The sequence below is a fragment of the Clupea harengus genome, unplaced genomic scaffold (assembly GCF_900700415.2).
Source record: "Clupea harengus unplaced genomic scaffold, Ch_v2.0.2, whole genome shotgun sequence".
Lineage (NCBI taxonomy): Eukaryota > Metazoa > Chordata > Actinopteri > Clupeiformes > Clupeidae > Clupea > Clupea harengus.
This window is the reverse complement of record NW_024879582.1, coordinates 157,527-165,324: the sequence shown is the minus strand read 5'-3', so window position 1 is coordinate 165,324 and position 7,798 is coordinate 157,527. Positions and strand designations below refer to the sequence as shown.

Genomic DNA, 7,798 nt, shown 5'->3' with positions numbered 1-7,798 from the left:
TATAGCGAGCCTATACTCTCGGTCGCTTGTGGTTAGTGATGACCTGAGAAAACAATTCGACAGAACAACAAGCAACAAGCACTGCAAACAGGCTTCATGCAGCAGTACCTGCGCCGTGAGAATAGGCGAGGATACCGCGCAATCAAACATAAATGGTTTGAGTGGGTTTAATTAGTGGGTATGGCAATCAACTCATTCTTTAGCAGCAAATCACAATGATTCGACCATACCTTTTTTTCTTTCACACCTCACATATTTCAGGGGGAACATAGTGCATGCACCATTTCATTGTCATACACCCCTATCATTTAAAAGAAGTATACCAAAAAGCTGTTCTAGATGCATTTTATTTATTTGTATTATTTATTTAATCTAAATCCACCCATGGCGTGCTGAACGCCGACCTCAACCTGGCCGCGGGCAACTTCTGTCCTCTTACCTTAACTGTTTTCTGTGAACTATTATGCTCGCATTGATGAATATAAACGAATTACATTGCAATATCATCCTAAAACTTCTATGATACTCGTAGCTAATACATGGTGCTTCATTGATTGATTGATTGCCGTCCCGGACAAGCAAAGGGAGTCTTGATTCGAATAAACTACTATTAACTGAATTAATTTAGACTGATATTAACAAACGTAACATACAAAAGCAAACAATACAGATAATGTGTTCCTAAACACAGCTTCAAAGTGTTGTGCTGACTCATTTCCACGAAGATTCAGGGGTTCCCCGATAACGGAGTATCTTACAAAGACTTAAGGTCAGGGCCGGCGATTGCTATAGGCGAACTAGGCGACTGCCTAGGGCGACAAATGGGTTGGGGGCGCCCTCTAGTGTCGCCCTTGGACCTACTTCCCATTAATCATAGTTAGAATAACAAGCAAACAAAAACATATTTATTAATCATGATCATCCGAGGGCGCCCCTTCAGCCATACGTTTACTTCAACCTGATTTTTAGATTTAATTGATGGTTATTGTCGATAGAGGGGGGGGGGTGGGGGGGCGGTTGCGTTAAGTTACGTTACGTTAGTTATGTGAGAGCTCCTGGACACTACCAGGGTGGGGTGAGCCGTGAGCGTGTCAGCTACGTGACATTTGCAAAAATGAAGCGGTCAAACCATCTGGAGCACAGGGACGAAAACGAAGAAAGGAAGAAGAGAAAAAGAAAGCCAAGTTTAGAGGTAAGTCTTCTCATCTCAGCCATTAAGGTGTCAAACGAAATACATGTAGTATTGTGCATCACCTAATATTGGACGTTTCATTGCTGTCACTTAGGCTAGCTATAGCTAGCTAGCGACTGTTACTTTGCTAATTTGCTACGTAGGCTATTACTAGCAAACGTAACTTCACTGATAACCTACATGGATGTAAATGTCAAAAGACCAGTATCTGGATAACGTATGCTAGTTATGAAAAGTACAGTTGCTGTCTACATTCATTATAAATGGCATACGTTCTGTTTAGTGAATTCACAACTAGCAGGTGCATACACACACAGTAACCATTTTGGGGATAGTGGTGGTGTTCACCCTTCTGTACAGTTCCTCCCCAGGAATATACTAAAATTTTTGTTTATTTTTGTTTTTAATTGGCCAGATGCACTCAGGCAATTTTTGCAGAGGCCGCTGTAGAAAGGACGCCTGATTCGCCTCCCTCCGAACTTTGTAAGTAGCCTACACAATTAGTACTACTGTTGCTGTTTTTGTTATTGTTATTATTATTAGCAATTATTACTTTCATAATCACATCACATTAATACTACTAATTGTAATCAGTAGCCTAGTATTATTTAGCCTTGTGGCAGTAATAGTAATATATCTACTACAAGTTACATGGTCAGATAAAATGTATTTGTACAATGCAACTATGTGGTAGGATGATAGAAATGACCAAATGCAACTGTGTAACGAACAGCATGGATGAACTCTGTGTTTAAATACAGCTGCAGGAGAAGGGACATCCAGTAGTACTCAAGGGGCCAGTAACACACAGGCCAGGAACACAGAGCCTGCATCAGGTGAGTCTATTTAATAGTATTTATTCAAGCCACATCCATACTTTAAAGTACAATAGAAACATGTTAGCATGTATTAAATACAATAGCTTGTTTTCTTAAAGAAGTTCAACCACATTCATGATCATTTCACTTATTATATTAAACACCGCTTGTCTGGCTATACAATATGCTTGAATACAGGTGAAGGTGAAGGGACATCCAGGACCACATCAAGCACTCAGGGCACCAGTGAAACTACACTGCCGCCTGCAGACACCTCACCCTCCACAATTCCTGCTATCCAGGGAGAACCTATAGATCCTGCTGACTGGCCAGCCCTCTGTGATCCGGTAAGGACAGAGTTAGTTTGCAGAGGACCATACCAGACCAGTCCAGACTTTACATTTCCAAAAAGAGATGATGGGAGAAGCTGCCACCACAACCACTTCTACAGGAAATTAGTAAATGGGGAGAAAATCAAGAGAAGCTGGCTTGTATATTCAAGGAAAAACAATACTCTGTATTGCTTCTGCTGCAAGCTCTTTTCACAGAAAAATGACCACCTCATTAGGAGTGGCCTAAATGACTGGAAGAATTGTAGTGAGGTATTTGAGATATTTTGTAGTGGTACGTACAGTATCCATAAAAGCACTTTTGTTTGTAGAGGGTATAGTTAGGGTATAGAGGGTCATAATTTGCTTAAATGTCCTTACAGGTGCTTAAGAGTATTTTGCACAGTTTATGGAGTTAACTTAATCCTAACTTTGAGTGTGTAATAAATTATTTAAAATAATAAAAAAGAAAATGTTCTGAAACTATTCTGGTGTTTGTTGTCCATGCAACATTTATTGTTGAACTGCAATGTAGAATAGTAGAATTATAAGTGGGTGAAAAAACTGCTATGCAAAGTAAAGTGATGTTAAGTATTGTGTGTGTGTGTGGGGCAACCAAAGGGCTAGAGCCGGCCCTGCTTAAGGTCATGTTCTACACGAATGTAAAAGTGAAACTGAATCGAAGCAAGTGCCTTATATATAAGACTGAGGGATACACAGAGAGGAACTGCACAGTCTGCACACAGACTTCTTGGACGTGTCTTGGACAATCTGTGGTGAGTTGTGCTGATATATTTTAATCTCATGATGAGATCTGTGTTTAGTAGCCTAACCACCTCCATTTCTCAGTCGCAGTTGTATAGGTTTTTTTGTTTGGTGTGGTTGTTGTATTGTAGCCTAATTGTTCTTCTTGCTGCATTATTACATTGTTGAGCGGTATATAACTGACGTGACACCGATTTGACAAATGGGAAAAGTTTGCGGGGTAAGCCAAGAGGCGTCAATTATCATTATTAGCAATTATCTTTGGGCTGAATCCGCACGAAAGCTTTTAGATTCGTCTGTAGCTCACACACGGTTTCTGACTATGGGCAAGATCCGTTCCTGATAGAGGTTTCAGCTGAAACATCCCAAGAGCGCGGTATTTCTGTTGGCTTACAGATTCAGCCCAAATCTGATAACCACATAAAAAAAATAAAGACTGAAGTATTTCTGTCTACATTGTCCTACACATTGAGCTATTGGGGACATAATGTTAATATTTGGCCAGCATAGTAAATTATTTAAAATGCCTTTGATGAAGCCGTCAGAGCTGGCTGAGATCTGGTAAGCGGATTCGTGCCGCATTTGGAACGCGGAGGACTGAGTCCAGGCAGGTTGCGCACGCAGCTCCGCTTCCTAGGCGCCGGGCAAAACAGCCTGGTGCCCCTGTGGCTGTTTTGCCCGCCGCACTTTGCCAAGACGTTTTTGAAGCGTCTGCCGTTTTAAAAACGCGTTTGGTGTGTTTCAGCCCTACGGCTGCAGATGCGTTATGCGATGTGCGTTTGGACAAAGGAACGGGTTCGGTTGGCAGATCCGTTCCCGTGTCTCATTGCCATCTACGTTTAAGAAAAATACCAGCTCACCCAGATTCCTCTGCGCTCAATGATCATGGGGAACGCCCAGTCCCTGAGGAACAAAGTAGACGAAATGAATGTTGTTTCCCTCAAGAACATACATCATTACATTGTCATACAACACTATAACTTAAAAGAAGTATACCAAAAAGCTCTTCTAGACTCAAACTAGGGCCCTTAGAGTTAAAGCCTCTGTTGATTTGCAAGGAAAAAAATGTTCTCCCTTTTTTCACTTCATGTCAATGACAAAGTACATTATAGCGAGCCTTCTCTCAGTCGCTTGTGCTTAGTACATACCTGAGAAAAAAATTCGTAGCGCAAAACAGCCACTTCAAACAGGCTTCATGCAGCAATAACTGCTCCGTGAAAATATGCAAGGATACCTGTATCGTCTTTGACGATGACATTTTGCTTCACATCTTTCGGGGTGAACATAGTGTATACACCGTCCGATGCATTGTCATACAGCCCTATCATTTAAAAGAAGTATACCAAAAAGCTGTTCTAGACGCATTTTATTTATTTGATCAGAATCCACCCATGTCGTGCTGAACACCGACCTCAACCTGGCACTTCCCATCGGCGCTCGATATCGAGTACTACCTGTAGCACATATGCCTTAGTAAGGTTGACTGAAATGGTTTGCTCGCAACCTTTTTTCATCCTTGTTTTCTGCTAGCCTGGATGCAGCGATTTTATTATTATTATTATAAATGCATGAACGTTATTTTCATATTATAAATAGAAATATACAGTACTTCAACAAATTTCAGTAATTTTTCTTGCTCGAAGCCTTGCGCATATATATTTTCAGTGATATAATGTACAACATACAGTAGCGAAGCATGACACATTTAAGTCAGTCAAGTCAAGTTTATTTATATAGCACATTTCATATAGTATACATAGACACAATGTGCTTTGAGTGCAGGGAAGTGAATAGGAATCAGATATACAACAACAATAAGAATAGGAATAGGAATCAAACAAACAAAAATTTAAATTTAAATAAAAATAAAAACTTAACTTAATAGAGGAGGACCAATACATTATTTTCTTCTTCAAGTACACAATGTTTAGCAATAAAGTGCTAAACTTATACTACTGTGATACATCAGAATTCATAAGTCAGAATCCCTCTCAGATGTAGTGATACCCATTCGTCTTAGTGCTTCAGTTGGTCTGGAGTAGCCGGGGCCCGCGGGTCCCAGTGAGCAGAGCTGTTCGTGACTGGGTCGGGCTGCGGTTGGAAAGCACTGCACCTTTCCTGACACTACACCGCATGTTTGTGAAGAACCTGGTGCTAAATCACTCGCAGACTACCTGATTCTGGTGATTCAATTGCCATGCTCGTTCTTTACGTTCATTATGATGTTAGGTGTTTTCTTTTCTTATGCTCTCACTGGTGGAGTGCACCCGTCCTCAGTAGTCAGGCAGTGTGCGTTCATGGGAGGAGTGGCTTTGGAAGGAGGTCAGAAGTGGCTAGGATTTATTATTTATACTTTCAAAATCAAGTTTACTCTTGCTGGTTTCTCCAAGATCACCTACCCTGCCTTTAAATTCGTCAGACTTTCAATTCTGTCCTTCATATTTCCTTACAATATAATAGCTATGGCCATTCAACCCCTAGACTGAAGTTCATGTTTAAACTACAGACATATTCACAGGCCATGGGTTTTGTTTTCATTCACATCAATTGAGACTAGAAGACCAGTTCTTGTTTCATCATGTTCTGGTGTCGCTCTTGCCCCAAAACCATTGATGTCATGTCGCCCCCTTTGCCCCGGCTTAAACTTGCAGGGCAGGGGGACCCCTCATTATTATTATTATTATTATTATTATTATGTTGTTGTTGTTGTTCTCTTGTTTGCACATGTACATTTTTGCTAAACATCACAACCTTGCTTGCTTGTATACAAATGTTTTTCTCTCTCTCTTCAGGTTGTACAGGCCTATTCTTGGCTATTTGGCTGATATATTTGTCTTGTTATCTGTTTTCATGGACTCAATCATGAAACCATTAGGTATGTCCAGCTATCTGTTTATAGTTACTCCACACAACAGAACTTAATAAACCATGGATTTCACATTCTCTTAGTTGATTAAGTAAGAGAAAATGCTTTATTTGTTATTAGCCTTTGGATATATATATACAGTATATATGTATGTGTTGACTGATCTTTCTCTATTTTACAGCACCACAACTACGAGGTAAGGCTTGCTGTACCTGTAACGGCTGAGCAAAGTTTACATTTTATTTAGAGAGAGAACAATGAATGGTGACACACATGTATACAGTGTTCCATTTGTTCTGGTATAGCTTCTGATGGCACAAATAGTATTTTTATAATCAGTGTTTTTATTATCATTTTTGTCTTTTTTGTATTTATTACATTTGCACAATCAGCTCTTACGTAGCCGGTACATTGAATAACTATGTTTAAAAAGGACACATGAGGAAATAATGAAGTTGCATAAAATACGCTCAACGTCAAATGCAAATGTCAGCCTATTTCTTCATGTACACTTATAATGCCCCCATTTACAAAATGTGCTGTACAAGGAAGCCACCACATCATTGCAATCATTCACCATGCTTCGTCCTGCATTTTGATTTTCACTGTTGGGCCAGTTGTGCACGTGAAAGTAACATTATACTGCCATTATAATGTGGGAAAGTCTAACATTGTCACATTTTCAATGATGTGCGAGTTGCAATGGCAGGGAATATCCAATCTGTTTTATTAGATTACAGTCACATTGGCAGATATCTGATTAATATTTATTTCCACATATGAATCAGGCCTCAAACGGGTATGAAAATATCCGATTCCATGTGCTTTTTTCCTGTTTGCAACAATCCTCTTTGCCTAAGCCATTTATTCGACCAGTAGATCATATTATCTGACGGTATTCAGTCGTAGCATTTGAGTTATGTATTTGGGATATGGTCTGGTACACTAAATGCAGTGGATTTGACAAACAACTTCTTCGTTAGTATTATTATTATTGCTGTTTTGTTATTATTGTTATTAATGTTGTTGTTATCTTGTTTGTATTAGTACATTCTTGCCCATTACATGCTCCACACAGTAAACAATATAACTTATGACACATGAATGTTTTATATTTTGTATATTATCTACGTATGTGTTTTCAAATCTATTTATATCAGACATCAGTGTGATAAGAGGACAGGCCATAACTTTCAGGTGGGACGCAAACTGTAAACTAGACGGCATATGGAAGAAGGAGGGTCTGATATTGCACAGTGATGACAGGATCATTATCACAGAACCAAAACCGTATCTATGCTTCAACCTGACGATCCATAAAGCCACAGACGAGGATGAGGGTGAATACAGCTTAGAGTTGTCTAACTGGCGTGGTCTGGTGTCAGGTTCTGCAAAGGTCAAAGTACTGGGTACGTTTTTGAATTCTACCTTGCTTGAATTTAAATGTTTGCACTCATTGTAAGCAGTCATTGTTGTATTCTGGAACTAGCTGTATTATCAACAGATGAAACACTAAATGGAATTTGAAAAGGTATAATCTTGACAAAGCAGTATTGTCTGCAATACTTTACCAAATACTTAAGTGTCCTCATTGACCACACAGTGCAACTGTTGATCATGTTTTGTGTGTGTATTGCAGATTACGCTGTGTCCTGGAGAAAAATGGACCATAAGTAAGTGAACATTCAGCACCCCTCATTGCGCATGGTGTGCTGAACATGACTTCAAACAACTCATTTATTATGCAAACATAAGAGAACTAAAACTTGGTGTTATATAATTCCACAGCCTTGGACATTGGACTATTGAAAGCTCAGCAGTTTTTCTG

At 39.6% G+C, this 7,798-nt stretch overlaps 1 long non-coding RNA gene across 1 annotated transcript; it reads left to right on the top strand.

Moving 5' to 3' along the window:
- Nucleotides 1-3,077: 3,077 nt before the first annotated feature.
- Nucleotides 3,078-7,186, top strand: LOC122129041. Its single transcript, XR_006151727.1, has 4 exons — nt 3,078-3,115; nt 5,897-5,979; nt 6,152-6,166; nt 7,131-7,186. It is a non-coding gene; the product is annotated as an uncharacterized LOC122129041 (long non-coding RNA).
- The last annotated feature ends 612 nt before the right edge of the window (nt 7,187-7,798 follow it).